Here is a 16,304-nt window from a genome sequence, read left to right on the forward strand (position 1 = left end):
CCTGGAAGACCAGGAGCCCTGTAGTGCTCTCTAGCTGGGTTGCCTGACTAAAGGGCCAGGTCCAGGGCCCAGGACACTTTAAATGGGTGCCCAAAGTGGGAAGGAGATGACTAGGGGGCCCGCCTAACACCTCTAAGCCAGTCTCTGAGGCTGCAGGTAGGAACTGGAGGTTAATCACTGGGGGGTGATGGAGACGTTGGGGCAGCTCATAGTCTGGAGACTGGTTTAGAGACAGCCTAGAGACTACTGGCCAGCTCCACTGTGCAGGATGGCTTGTGTCAGAGGGAGCCTGGAGTGGAGCTGAGGGGCAAGGGCTGGGCTTGGATGGATCCCGAGAGTATAGAGGCTATGGTTGGCCATATCAATGGGAGAAGAGGAGAGAGAGGAGCCATCATGTATTCCTTTCCTCAGATGCAGATAGTGAAGGCCTTTGATACTTGGCAAGTGCCCCTTGCTTTCTGAGACCCTGTCTCTGCTCCCCTGCCCACCTGACTCATTTCCTCCTCCCAGACCAATGACAGGGACTGAATCGTCTTCACCTGTGTACTCCTGTGCCTGGCACACCGTTTGCGCTCAGCACAAGTGGGTGAACTAAGCCCCCCAACACCCAGCACGCTCTGACTCCAGGCTGCCATGGAGGGTCCTGACAGGAGCTGGTCCTTGGTATAATCCACTGAAGGCCCTGCAGCAGGAAAGCCAGACATATCAGTGGTCCAGCTGGGGGACTGTCGGGGTGTGTGAGTCAGGCTGGCTGTAGATGTGGACATTGGCACCCTTGGGACATCTCTGGAGAGCAAGGAGAGCAAAGGGGGTTCCAGATGGCATCCAGGGATCCTTCCAAGGGGCTGCAGCCTCTTGACTCTGACCTCTGCCCTGTTCCCTCTCTTCATCTGTGGAGCCTCAGCCCTTAGCCCCTTTCCTATACTTCAGGTCCAGAGTAGCAGGTAGGGGTCCTAGGACAGGATTCGGAAACTGATGTTTATGGAGCCCTAGCCCTCGGCTGGGCACCTCTCTGAGGCAGGTGGTGCTGTTCCTAAGACTGACATGCTAAATCCAAGGCCACTGAGCAGTACCTGGAGCCAGGATTCCATGAGCTCCGTCTCCCAGAGCCCACACTCTTTCCACATTGCCACCCTGCCTGGCGTGGGAACGGCCTGCCTCTGCCCACCCAGCTGCTGTGCATTCGTTCCCACCCTACCCTGACATCCCACGGGCTCCCTGCCCATTCTCTGTTGGAACTTTCATAGTGTTCTGTCATCGGAAGCCTGATGTCTCTGAGTACTTGGCACTGGGCTGGGTTCCCTTTTCACCTCCTGATTGCCATTAGGCCATCTCAGTTTTACATACTGCCAGCTTCCTGCAGAAACTGTGGCCCCACAGTCACTGGTCAGTCACAGTGGCCCATCCCCTCAATGTTGGGGGTCTTTAGGGCAGTACCTTGATCAAGCTTCTCTTGATCCTGGTCTCCCATGCTAGAGGCAGCCAGGGGTGGTGGCGGCCCTGGATCAGGAGCAGGTGGGGGTGATGAAGAGGTGGTGAGTGCTTAGTCGTTCAGTCTTGTCCAAATCTGTGCAACCCCATGGACTGTAGCCTGACAGGCTCCTCCGTCCATGGAATTCTCCAGGCAAGAATACTGAAATGGGTAGCCATTTCCTTCTCCAGAGGATCTTCCTGACCCGGGGATCAAATCTGTGTCTCCTGCATTGCAGTTGGATTCTTTACCATCTGAGCCACCAGGGAAGCCCTGAAGAGGTGGTGGAGGTGGGCTAAGTGGACAGGGGTGGAAGAGGTTTTGGAAGGAATGGAACTGAAGCAGACTAGAGTGGGCAGTTTATCTTGAGAAGCTGTCTGGGCTCTGGGAGCAGAAGCATCAAAATGAAATCCTAGATCAGCAAGAAGAATCTGGAGATACAAGAAGGAGACAGCCCGGCCATGCAAGTTAGTGCTTCTGGTCCCTGTCGTTTGCCTAGACATCAGTATGGTGGCCAGTCCAGCCAGCTGAGGATGGCTGCCACTTCTGCCACGACCATGACAGGGGTATCTTTAGTTTTCCTGAGCATCTTCGGAGGAGACTCGGGAGACCTCATGTCTCACCACTTGACCTTGGAAAAGTTCTGCTTCCTCTCTGACCACCGCCCCTCAAGCCATCCAGGACCCTGGCTCCCTATCATGCGTGTGTCATCTTGCCCGGCAGTGAAGACTGTTTCTCCTCTGGCTTACTCACCTGCTGCCTCTCAGGGCTGGAGATCCTTGGGGCCCATGGCCTAACCCCACTGGCCCAAATCTTATCAACTGAGGGCTGATCAACACCTCTTGAGAAGATGGGACATTTTCAAGTCTGAGAGTCTCTCTGCCTTAGCTATTTCTGTCCCACCATTCTAGACTGAATACAATCACTGTGCACGGCCAGTGTTTGTGGAAGAGGGAGAAAAAGCCATCCAAAAATGAAGAATAGGCCACAGAGGAGGTAACTGAGAAGCACAGAGGAGCCAAGGAGTCTTTCCTTTAGGAGAAATAGAAAATAAATTTATGCTCTATGAACTAGCTCTGACTCTTTTGTTTGTTTGAATAGCTCATAGATAGCCTTGGAATCCAGCCAAATCAGGAAAGAGGGGCCTCCAGGTTGTCATAGAAAATCCTCAAAGCAAATAAGAGGTGGATGAATCATGGCTTTGACTGCCCAAAGGACAGATGGGACAGGGTAGATGGTGGAAAGATTCCTGTCTGACTCCCCACCCACCCCCCCACCTCCAGTCCCCACATTTCAAGTCAGCAAATAGAGCATCAGGGCAAGGGGCCCCATGCAGGCTGAGGCAGGTTTGCAAAGGAGGGTTGGTGGGGACACTGCACCCTCTGGAGCCAGAAAGTTTGGGGTGTTCTCTCTGTATGTCATCAGCTGGCAGGTCAGCCCAGGCCCAGCGTTCCCTCTGACTCCCCTTCCTCCATAGTCAGAGGTGGTGAGGGTTGGGTACCACCCTTTGAGGATCCTTTGCAGTTTCTCAGAGGCCCTAAGAGCACTTGATTAATTGCCCCCTGCTTGAAAGATGTAAGTGATGACAGTGTGAATGGTTCAGAGTCCACGATCCAGCAGGATTTCAAATAAGATGCTAAGGCTGCCAGCTTCTAATTGGGCCAAAATGGGATCAATGACCATTGACTGCCTTTATTGTTTCAAAAAAGAAAAGGACCATTTAACAGTAGGAGGCACACGCTCTCAGAACAAGACCAGCCCTTGAGTTTAAACAAAGTCAGCCACACAAGAAACTTATTGCACCATACTTATCTTTCTCCCTTAGCTCCAGACCAGTGAAAACTGCTTCAGCATTTATTGTACAACCTCTTCCTATCTCAGCCCCTCATCCAAATGATGAGCGTAAAAGCACTCTGTCAATGACACGACACTGAGAAAATCATCAAAAGGAAAGATAAAGGGGAAGTCTGTAGAAAAAGAGCATGAGCTGCAGGATGAAAGAGTGATGACAGTGATGATCCTGCACAAGGAATGTGGCAAGAGGGGAAGGGAGGAGTGGGCTACTGGTCCACCCTGCAGGGCTGCGCCCACACCAAGAACCTTGTTCCCTATGCCTGCTTCCTCTTCTGCAAAAATGAAAATAATAACCACCTCCTGTTTTTGTAGTGGCTGAGACATAAAAATGCCAGGCCCATAATAAATGTCAGCTATTATTGTTATTGTTATTAGGAACAATGATAGCTAGGAAACCACCGATAACTTTTAGAGGTTCACTGGGACTCCGATCCTAATTTGATTTCCCAGCAGCGAGTCCCTTCTTTGGCATTTCCCTTCTTTGGCATTGACGCTAGAGGTAAAGACCCCACTTGCCAATGCAGGAGACGTAAGAGATGCGGGTTTGATCCCTGGGTCAAGAAGATCCCCTGGAGGAGGGCATGGAAACCCACAGTATGCTTGCCTAGAGAATCCCACGGACAGAGGAGCCTGGTGGGCTACAGTCCATAGGGTCTCAAAGAGTTGGACACAACTGAAGCGACTTAGCCATGCACACGTCAGACTGATATGTTTGAGCCTGTTTCTGAAACTGCCTCCTCCAGGGAACTAATCCAGGTCTACAGAGCCCATGGCTTCTTTCTCAGTCTCACCCCACCAGAATGGAGCTTTTGCCCCTGGACTTTTTCCTGAACCAAACCCCTGGAGTTTCCTCCTAAAACTTTGCCTTTCTCCTATCATGTAGATGTTGCTAAGTTTGTGGCTTACTTGAAACAGGATTGCTACATTTCCCCCAGGGCCTCCTGGTTATTTATTAGTAGTCTCAGTGCTGGAGGTATCTTCTCCAGGGTCCCTGGTGGGCAGAGCTTGGGAGGTCCATGTCTCCCTGTGCAGTGATCAGGACAGAACTGTCTCCAGGTGAACTTGCTGTTTTTGATGATGGTGGGAAGAAGACACCCGCAGAGTCATGCCCGCAGAACTCTGAAGGCTACTCCCCCGCACCACGCCCCTTGCTGCAGCTCAGCCCACCTCTCTGCCTCACTGAAGACCTGTCTTTGACTGGACTGGGAATGGCCACCTTTCATCCCGCAGGGCCAGGTGTGCCAGAAGTCACTGCCAAAGCTGACTTCCAGTGGCGAGGGTCTCAGGGCAAGAGCAGGCAGGCAGGGCTTGGGCTAAGAACCAAGCCTGGAAATGGAAACTCCATGACACCATGATTGACTATTCAGGGCCGGTGTCTGGAAACTGGGCTATGAGCCTGGATGGGTAAGAGGAGAATAGGCTGAAAAAAGACATCCTGAGAGGAACAAAGCCTGGTGGGAGAGAGGGAGGAGGGTTTGGAGATGGGAGGGGGAGGGTCCACCAGTCACATTGCTGAAGTCTGCACATTTGGAAAGTGAAGGATAGGGGGGGACAATGGGCAGGATCTGGGTGCAGGAGGGTCAGAGACAGTGGTGTGCTGGTTAAAGCTTAATCAGCTCTTCGAGAAAAAGCGTGTATACGTAAATACACACACACGAATATATACACACAAATGCATATATGTACATATGTATAACACATACATGTACATAAACAATTTTATGTTTTAGTGATACATAAAGTGTTTTTATGGGGCTTCCTGGGTGGCTCAGTGGTAAAGAATCCGCCTGCCAATGCAGGAGATGCTGGTCTATGGATAAGGAAGATCGCTTGGAGAAGGATATGGCAACCCACTCCAGTATCCTTGCCTGGAAAATCCCATGGACAGAGGAGACTGACAGCCTACAGGTCATGGGATCACAAAAGAGTCGGACACCACTTAGCAACTGAACAACAGCAATGAGGTGTGTAACATGCAATTTATAAATAATAAAATATTCAATACTCTTCATTATAAACTATAAAACCTCCTGAATCTCATGAAATACTTTCAATTGATTTTGCCTAAGCTCTTGGCTAACCGCCAGTCTGTTAACCACAACTTACCAACAAGTACAGTTCCGACAGGAACATTAGTCAGTTCATATTTTCATGCTAATGATTAAGATAGAAGTGGAACAAGGAACATGGCTTTAGAGCTTTCCTTGCTACCCAGTGATGTGAATGGCTGAATCAGGGAAAAGGTTTTGAATACTGGAAGACTATTTGGTTGTTGTTTTTTTTTGCTATGCATAGTGTAATGGTTATGAACATGACACACTTTTAAGTTTCATCTGCATGACATTTTTACCATCACTTCATTAAACCTAGACCAGAGCCGTCCAACAGAAGTGCAATGCAAGCCAGATACATAGTGTAAAACTTTCTGGTAGCCACACTAGAAAAATAGCTGAAATTCTTTTTAATAATGTATTTACTTAACCTGATATATGCAAAATATTATCGTTTCAATGTATAACCAATATAAGAATGATTCATGGAATATTTGATATTCTTTTTTTCATACTAAGTCTTCAAAATCCAATGTGCATTTTACATATACAACATTTTGAAATGTGAACCACCCACATTTCAAGTGCTCAGTAGTCACATGGGGCTAGAGGCAACTGTGGTAGACAGTATGCTGCTAAGTAGCTTCAGTCGTGTCCGACTCTGTGCGATCCCATAGACGGCAGCCCACCAGGCTCCCCCGTCCCGGGGTTTCTCCAGGCAAGAACATTGGAGTGGGTTGCCATTTCCTTCTCCAATGCATGAAAGTGAAAAGTGAAAGTGAAGTCACTCAGTCATGTCTGACTCTTAGCGACCTCATGGACTGCAGCCTACCAGGCTCCTCTGTCCACGGGATTTTCCAGGCAAGAGTACTGGAGTGGGGTGCCATTGCCTTCTCTGACAGTATAGTTCTAGACAATTAACAAAACAATCAATTTTGTACACACATGTATTGATACATATAGGTATGTGCATATATGCACACATATATATAGTGTGTATATATAGATATATAGTCATTTTTTGTACACCTAAAACAAATATAATGTTATATGTCACATATATTTCAACTTAAAATACAAAAAAAAAATGAAAAACAGTAGACTAAGCTCTGGTTTGCAGTGTTTGATGATTCCTTTGGTGTGACTCCTCCCACAGTAGTGGTTTCAAGCTGCCAACATGATGTCCGTGATCTCAGAGCTGCAGAAATGTGCAACAGCTCATCATTGTACAGTATAGGATTGGCCAAAAAATTCCTTTGGTTTTTAAGTAAAAATAAAAGACACATCTTTCATTTTCACCAAGAACTTTATTGAACAACATATTCATCATTTTGTTCCACTACCTTCCACCATTTTTCATTCAACTTCATAATTCCATTTCCCCAAAACTTTTTATCTTTTTGAGCGAAGAATGGTTCTGTGCCTTTTACAATCTTCCAAGGAATTGAAAATTTTTTACATTAAGAGAATTTCATAAAGACAAAAATAAATGAAAATCTGAAGGTGTGATGTCTGGTGAATACAGTGAATGAATCAGGACTTCTCAGCCAACCTGTAACAGTTTATGTCTGGCCATCAAAGAAACATACAGTCTCGCATTACCCTGATGGAAGATAATGCATTTTCTGTTGGCTAATTCCTGATGTTTTTTGTAGAGTGCTGCCTTCAATTGGTCTAATTGGGAACAGTACTTGTTGGAATTACTCATTTGGTTTTCCAGAAGGAGCTCGTAATAGAGGATTCCCTTCCAACCACACCATATACACAACATCACCTTCATTGGATGAAGACCGGCCGTTGGTGTGGTTGGTGGTGGTTCAATAGATAACTGCATGCGGAAATATGGTCAAGAAGTTTTTTTTTTTTTTTTTTTACCTTATGTATGTGGAACCCAAACATCAAAGAGATTAACATTCAGTTTCAGTTCAGTTCAGTCGCTCAGTCGTGTCCAACTCTTTGCGACCCCATGAATCGCAGCACGCCAGGCTTCCCTGTCCATTACCAACTCCTGGAATTCACCCAGACTCACGTCCATCGAGTCAGTCATGCCATCCAGCCATCTCATCCTCTATCGTCCCCTTCTCCTCCTGCCCCCAATCCCTCGCAGCATCAGAGTCTTTTCCAATGAGTCAACTCTTCGCATGAGGTGGCCAAAGTACTGGAGTTTCAGCTTTAGCATCATTCCTTCCAAAGAAATCCCAGGGCTGATCTCCTTTAGAATGGACTGGTTGGATCTCCTTGCAGTCCAAGGGACTCTCAAGAGTCTTCTCCAACACCACAGTTCAAAACCATCAATTCTTCGGCACTCAGCCTTCTTCACAGTCCAGTTCTCACATCCATACATGACCACAGGAAAAACCATAGCCTTTAGCTGGTGCAAATGATTTTCAACACTTGATTTGGATATTTTGAGTATATCAGCTATCTCCCGAATGATATAATGTTGATTGTTCTCAGTTAATGTCTTGATTTGATTGCTGTCAATTTCAGCTGGTCTACTCGACAGTGGAGCATCATCCTGTGAGAAATCTCCAGCATGAAACTTCCCAAAATACTTTTGAAATGCCCAGTCACAGCACCTTCTTCATACACTGTACAAATGTGGGTTTTTTTGTGTTTCGGTTACATTTTTACCTTTCTTGAAATAATAAGGCATAATACGCCAAAAATGTTGCTTTTGTCTTCCATCTTCAAAATTAAAATGGCTATACAAAAAAATTCACCAAGTTTGATAATCCTTTTAAGTGCACCCTGATATGACAGCTGTCACAAACCAATCTAACAAAAGTATTTTGAAAGAAGTTAAGGATAACTAAGTGTTACTTAGAGCCGTTTTATGGAAAAATTCGAACAAAATTTTTGGCTAACCCAGTATTTCCACTCTACAGATTCCACAGATGTAAATAACCTCAAGAGCTTAGAGAGTAGTAAAATAGTTAGGAAGTTATCAGTTTTAAGCCTTTTTTACTTTTCCTTTTGATTTAATTTATTTAATTCTGAGTATATATAATTTAATTTGAATTACAGCTGTGTTTGAAAACCAATCTCACGAAGCTCTTGAAAATTTATCAGTTGGCTGTTATAAGCCAGTAGAACTTGGTCCAGCATAACACTAGTCAAAGATCAGAACAAAGGGAGCTTTCAAATGGGACATGTGAGTTTTCAGCAGGGATCAAAATGAGATTTTTCTTTGTTAAACAAAACAGACATTTATTGATTATTTTTATGAATCACCCTGACTGGGTCACAAAGTCCCCAGACATTTGGTCAAACATTAGTGCTGGGTTGTTGTGAGGGCGTTTCTAGATGAGATTTACCTATGAATCTTTGGTAGGCAGAATAAAGCAGATGTTCTTCCCAATGTGGGTGGGCCTCATCCAATCAGCCGAAGACCCAAATAGAAGAAAAATGCTGACTAAGAAAAAACTTGGTTATATCAGCTGGAACACTGATCTTCTTTCTAGGACTGGAATTCACGCCATGAGTTTTGCTAGATCTTAGACCTTCAAACAGAACCTGGGACTATACCACTGGCTCTCCTCAATCTCCAACTTGGCAACTGCGGATTTTGGGACTTGTCAGTCTCTGTATTCATGTGAGCTAATGCTATTCACATATACAGATAGCTGGTGCAGGGTGGGAATGGTGGTGAGGAATAGAATGAACACAATAGGACTCTGGCCCTCAGAAGTCTTGTGATGTAAGGGATGCATAGAGACCTACAGAAACAATAACAAGTCAAGCTATAATGGTGGCTCCAAGGGTTGTGGACTCCAGAGGTGGAGAGTTAAAAGGACATTTGCTTCTTTCTCTAGGTTGCTGCCTCATTTTGCCCTCATTGGCCTTGTCTTTAAATCAGAGGATTGGGCTGAGTGAATGGTTCCATTCCAGCTTCCAGAATGAGTCTTCTTGCATGATGAGTGGGAGTGGTGGCTCCCTGGATGAAGTGGCATTTGTGTTACCTTGAAAAATGCCTTTCTCAGTACATAGAGATGTGGAATAAGGAAATGCTAGGTATCAGGAACAGTGAAGGCAAAAGTAGAGGGGCAGGAACAGGAAGAACCCTTTGGAAGGAAGCAAGTGCCCTGGCGTGACGGCAGAATGAGGAAGGAAGACCAAAGAGGGTAAGTACCAGGGTGTTAGGGGTGGAAGGGTTCTTAGGGTTTATCCAGAGAGCTACTAGATGAGGAACCTAAGGCCTAGAGTGGGTAAATAACTTGCCTAAGGTCACACAGCTAGCAGATGGGAAAATCAGATCCATGTGAAAGGATATAGATAAGGATATATGTAATTAATGCATTCATGTCCATACTCACCCATTTGTATAATTATCCCACTTAGCACTTATTTCCAGATGCTTGAGTGTAGGATAATCATTGACGAAAACAAACCTAAAATCTTTCTCTTTGTACAAACATGCTTGGGTGCAGAATTCTCAAAAAGGCATCTTCAATAAAGGCCATAGAAAATGGAGATAATACTATAAAACACTTATGAAGAAACAGTGAAAACACCTGACAGAATTACTAGCTTGCATTAGCCTCTGAGAGAGGGCCCAGGTGTTTGCACACATCAGTTTTGCATCTACTGTCATGGTAGGGAGATCCCAGAAACTTCTCTTCATGTCCTAGCCCATAGCCCAGAGACCCTGAAGGATCAAGCCAAATACAGTCAACAAGTTCCACCATCTGGAGATTTCTTGAGAGCTCCAGGCAGCCTCCCCAGGTACCCAGGTAGCACCGATCACTGAGCCAAAGACTAGGTTTCCAAAATGTCTCCAGGCTGGTGACCGAGGAGCTGGCAGAGACCACCTTGCTCCTGCAAAGATATCCAGACTTTGGTCTGCAACAAATGGCAGGCCAGGCTCAAATGGAGTATTCTTGGACTCCTCAGAGTCCCAGGTCAGAATGAGGCTGCAGACAGCACTACAGCTCCTGTCTATAGTCTGCCCCTTTCCCTTCCTACCTCTGGCTCTGTCCTTACTGTAAATCCCAGCCTACACTCCCAAGCTTCAGTTGGAGCTGCAAGCAACCTGGAGGAGTGCCCACCAGCAAAGCAGTCTGTGCTCTGAGGATGGTGCTGGGAAGAGGCCCACACAGGCTGGGGTTATGGGGCAGGGAATTCCAAGGTCTTGGTTACTTAAGCTGATCTAGAAGGGGAGTGTGACTTCAGATGAACTTGTCCCTGTGGGCATGCAGACTCCTTGCTCTGTGCGGAGAGGGTGGCTGGAAGGGGCCAGAGCGGGGCCCACCAAAGTGAGTCCAGAGCAGGAGCCCTTCATGTCCAAGTGTAAGGTGCTGGACATAGGACTCACATTTGTGACACTGACTGGAGCAGAACTAGGAACCTGGGCCAAGCTCTGGATGTCGAAGGCCAGGAGACTGGAGCAGACCAGGGGGTGATGCGGAGCCCATCAAGTAGATGGGAAATAAGTACAGAGAAAACATTGAAGGTAGGAATAATGATAAGAGCTCCTGGAGGAGGGCATGGCAACCCACTCCAGTATTCTTGCCTGGAGAATCCCATGGACAGAAGAGCCTGGTGGGCTACGGTCCATAGGGTTGCAAACAGTTGGATATGACTGAGGCGACTTAGCACACAGCACACAACAATAAGAGCTATTGTCTACTGAGGGCTTCTTGTGTGCCAGATGATGGGCTAGGATCTTTTAAGGGCATTTCCTTATTCAGTCCTCAATAGCAGCACCATTATCACCCCTGTTGTATATAAATAAAGAAACATAGGGCTGGAGAGATGGCTTTTGGCCACCAGCTAGAAGCAACCCCCACACTCTCTCGTACCCCGATGAGGTACAGAGTGCTCAAGTGGGGACAAGAAATTCACTGTCCCCATCTTGAGTTTGCTGCAGGGCCTGAGTCTGTTTTCAGGAGCCAGGTCTGAGACCGTGGCACTGGAGAGGCGTTTCAGAGCAGTGGAGGACCCCATATGAGACCAATGATACGGGGCTGGGAGGGCAAAGGGTGAGGTGGCAGCCAGCCCTGTGGACTGGGCAGGGCCACCAGACACAGTCAAGGCCACGCAAGGCTCGTAATGCCCATGTGATTAGGGCCGCCCTGAGGGCTGGCCAGCATGGTCATGGTTATGAGCCTGGTGCCCTGGGGAGGTGGCAGATGCCTTAAGATGAGTAGCTTTTTAGGAATTTCTTCTGAGGCCGGGCAGAGTGCTTCTCAGCATCTTCTCATGTTCTCAGCATCTCTTGATAGGCGCTACCTGTCTCAGCTGGGGATGGGCTTTGGAGCCTCAGCTACCTCCATCTTCTCTGAAAAACACCTGGGCTGACCTGCCCACAGCCTGTTGTTTTGACTGCCCGGTCAGAAGCTGCCACTTGCTACACTCACCCTCTAAGGCCTGTAATTTGGCTTTCTAAGCGCTCATTTGTGGTTTCCAGACACTCAGTGGTGTAATTACAGAAATGGACTCTCCACCTCATTGACTCTGGGTCAGGTGTACCTGTTGGCCCGTGTTCACAGCTGGATGTTCTGAGAAGGTAAAGCAGCCCAGTTATGGCTCTGGCCCTGTCTCTCCTAACTGCCCCCCAGGGAGCTCCTCACTTGGTGAGAGTTGAGCCTCAAGAGCTGAGAGCAAGGCCTGGCTATATGGCTGGAGAATGGATATAGGAAGCCAGGAAGCAGGGGGCGGGGGTCTCTTCCTGTTCCAAAGCAGAGATGGCTGGCAGCTAGCGCTGCTGGCACAGAGTCATTTCAGGCCCTTTTGTGGTTCCGGTGCTGTTTTAATGTGTATTAAAAAAGATGTCACTCATTAGTCAACAAAGTTGCCTTATAATATAAATATATTAAACAAGCTAATTTTTAAAAAAATATTAAAGAATATAACAGTACAAGCAGTTTGGAAACGTGGGCAAAATCCTGAGGGTGGCACTTGAATGACTATAGTTTGGGAAATTTTTAAGAAATTGTATCCATACTGTGCTCAGGCACTCAGGCATATGTGACCCCACGAACTGTAGCTCACCAGACTCCTCTGTCCATGGAATTTTCCAGGCAAGAATACTGGAGTGGGTTACCATTTCCTTTATTAGAGAGGAGCAAAGAGGCACAGGCAGAAAGGCCAGAAGTCTCAACCCAGGGCTGGCTTGGCCAAGGGCGCTGAGGCCAGCTCCTGAGGTGGTGAGAAGTGCAGTCTTGCACAGGCTGCTGCAGTGCAGATAGCTTGGGAGGTAACCAGGTAATTCTTCCCGGGAGTTGGTGTCCTCTGAGTCACAGAGAGGGTGACTGAGAAATGACCTCTAATATAAAAATATTTCACCAAAGGGAGAGAAGAATTGATCTTCTTCAGTGTAGCTCCATAGAACAGAACAGGATGTTGGAGGGAGACTGATTTCAGCTCACAGTGAGGAACAACTCTCTTCTAGTGAGACCTGTCAGAAATGGGCTGGTGGATCTGGGGAGAGGATATCGCCCTCCCTGACCTCCAGTGGGGCTGGGGAAGGGCGCCTCTCTGGTCTCTCCTGGCAAGTTCAAGATGACCCTCCAACAAGGGAGGTGAAAGATCACCAAGGTTCTCAGAAGCAGGCTGAAGACCCAGCGGGCAGTGTGGCTCCTTGGCCATCCTTCCCTGGTGCCCAAGGGGGGATGCTTGGAAGGCCGACTGAGGTGAGTTCTGGTAGCTGGGAGTAGATGAAGGAGATCAGGAAGATAGAAACTCTGCAGCCTGATAGAAGGTGCTCTCTGCCTCAGCCCTCAGGAGATTCTTTTTTTAAACTTTTAATTTTGTACTGGGGTATAGCTGGTTAGCCACATGGTGATAGTTTCAGGTGAACAGCAAGGGGACTCAGCCATACATATACATGTATTTATTCTCCCCCAACCCCCCCGCCCAAGCCCTCAGGAGATTTTTGGATGCAGATCCTGCATCAGACTCGTCAGGATTTCTGTTCATGGAAAACAACCGCAGCCTGAATCTGAGTGTGTCAACTTGAAGCATGTGGCCAACATGCTGCCAGCCTGAGGCCCTGCTGGAATCGGGTATCAGAGCGAGGCAGGTAATTGATGGAGCTGACTCACCAGGTGGGGCCCAATGGTACCATGAACCCAATGCATGGGAGTGAGGATATGCATACTGCGTTGGCTTCTTCAGGGAGCAAACCCAAGACAACACCTACTCTCCTGTCCACTGCTCTCAGGGCTGCCCCCATCCACAGGGAAACCGTGGCCCAGCTGCTCAGTTATCTGTGGGGATGTGGGGAGGACACCGGCTGTGGGAATACTCACCAGGGTGCAGGTCAAGGGGAGGGCATGACTCCGGAGCGCCCAGAGTTGTGTTAGCTTGCACTTCCAGCTGAGGTCATTATGAGATAGACCTATTGGTCACACCCCGGTTCTCCTGCAAGACTAGACCTCTGTCCAAATTCTAACACAAAGGTGTTCTCTGTTCTCACCAACCAGGAAGGCTACTGGGCTTTGGGCAGATGGACGGAGCCCGTGCTATTTGAGGAAAGCCCTCTGGGGACTGTCTGGAGAAAGGATGAGGCTGGTGTCCTCTCAAGGAGCTAGTGACTGCCTCCTTCTCAAGCAGCTGAACCCTAGGAAACGTCAGCATCTGTCCACCAGGTCAGCATCCTCAGGGAGGCAGTGATCAAGCCCATCTACTAGGGAAGACACATTTCTTACCAGCTGGCAGAGCCTCTTCCCTAAGAACCATCATCTTCCCTTTCTTGGCCTCACCAGCATGAAGACCTGGAGCTGGCAGGTGATAAGGGGAAATCCCAAGGTGGACAAAGGGAACAATGGGCCAAGTTAACTGAGCTGCTGAGGAGCCAATCCTCTCAAAAAGACAGGAAGACAGCCTGGCAAGAAGGGGTGATCTTCACCAAGCAGCCTGTGCCCACACCAAGAGGCCAGGCCCCAGGGTGGAGCAGGCATGACTTGATGGTTCACTCGCATCAAATAGGAAGCCAAGACTGGGCCTGTTCCAGCCCTGGTTTTCTCTGCCCTCAGCCAGTGGGTGGACTCCTGCACCTGTCAGTCCACACCAGGCATGGTCCCTGCTGAGCCCTGGGCAATGGGATAAGGAGAGGTTGAAGGGAAGATCAGTCTGGAGGAAGGTGGACTTAGGGACCTAATCCCTACTAAACTCCAAGCTGAGAGCAGTGGATGAAATGTGTACAGACCCTGGGGCAGAAAAATGCACCCGCAGAGGACTGTCTATAGGTGGGGAATGTAACCTAGTCCAGGGCCAGTTGTGTATTAACACAACTAGTGGGATGGACAAGTAACTGAGGTGACCGGTGAGCCTGGGCAGTGGGCAGATTTTGGCGGGGAGCCTTGAGGAGCAGAATTCAGGAAGAGGGAGGGGCAGGCAGGGCTGGGTGGAGGAGGCAGGGAAGATGTCTTAAAGTTGGGGGAGGGTAACCTGGATGTGGAGGATACAGGGTAGAGTCCCTTGGTCAAAGCAGAATTTGGATAGCAATGGGATACCTGTTTCCTGTTGCAACTGTAACAAATTGCCAAAACCACAGATTTTTTTATTTCACAGTTCTAGAGATCAAGGTATCTGAAATGAGTATCACCAGGCCAAAATCTGAGTTAAATTCACCCATTCCAGTTCATTTTAGTTCACTGATTCCTAAAATGTCAGTGTTCACTCTTCCCATCTCCTGTTTGACCACTTCCAGTTTACCTTGATTCATGGACCTAACATTCCAGGTTCCTATACAATATTGTTCTTTACAGCATCAGACTTTACTTTCACCACCAGACACATCCACAACTGGGAGTTGTTTCCGCTTTGGCTCAGCCTCTTCATTCCTCCTAGAGCTATTTCTCTGCTCTTCTCCAGTAGCATATTGGGCACCTACCAACCTGGGGAGTTCATCTTTCAGTTTCATATCTTTTTGCCTTTTCATACTGTTCATGAGGTTCTCAAAGTAAGAATGCTGAAATGGTTCGCCATTCTTTTCTCCAGGGGACCACATTTTGTCAGAACTCTCCACTATGACCTGTCTATCTTGGGCTAAAATCAGGGTATTGGCAGGGTTGCATGTCTCCTGGAGGTTTGAGGAAAGACTCTGTTCCTTTTTTTCAAAGGCAGCCCACAGTCCTTGGCTCATGGCCTCCACTCCCTTCTTCAGAGTTGACAATAGTAGTCAAGTTCTCACTTGACATCACTCTGACCTCTTCCCTCTCCTGCCTCCTTCCTTCACATTTAAGGGCCTTTAGGATTACATTGGACCCACCTAGATAATTTAGGATAGTTGTTTGTCATTGTTTAGTCACTAAGTCGTGTCCGACTCTTTGTGACGCCACGAACTCCAGAACGCCAGGCTTCCCTGTCCTTCACTGTCTTCTGCAGTTTGTTCAAACTCATGTCCATTGAGTCAGTGATGCCATCCAACTATCTCATCCTCCGTCACCCTCTTCTCCTCCTGCCCTCAATCTTTCCAGCATCAGAGTCTTTTCCAGTGAGTCAGTTCTTCATCAAGTGGCCAAATATTGGAGCTTCAGCTTCAGCTTCAGTCCTTCCAGTGAATATTCAGGGTTGATTTCCTTTAGGATTGACTGGTTTGATCTCCTTGCTCTCCAAGAGACTCTCAAGAGTCTTTTCCAGCTCCACAACTCGAAAGCATCAATTCTTTGGCACCAATTTTAAGGTCAGCTGATCAACAACCTTAATTCCTTCTGCACCTTAATTTACCTTTTCCATGTAGATCACCATATTCACAGGTTCTGGGGATTAGGGCATGGACAGCTCTGGGTGCCATTGTTCTGCCCACCATAGATGGTAGGAGGGATGATGAGGAAAGCGGACCCAGAGGAATGTGGAGGTGAGTTTAAGGCCATCAGGAAGCTACTTCATGTTCTTAAGCAAAAGAAGGCCATTCTTCAGCAAGGGACTAGGGCTAACCTCTGGTCAAAGGGTTATGCTGAAATCATTTTTCAGACTCAGAA

The sequence above is a fragment of the Bos javanicus genome, chromosome 5 (assembly GCF_032452875.1).
Source record: "Bos javanicus breed banteng chromosome 5, ARS-OSU_banteng_1.0, whole genome shotgun sequence".
In the NCBI taxonomy this organism is placed as follows: Eukaryota; Metazoa; Chordata; class Mammalia; order Artiodactyla; family Bovidae; genus Bos; species Bos javanicus.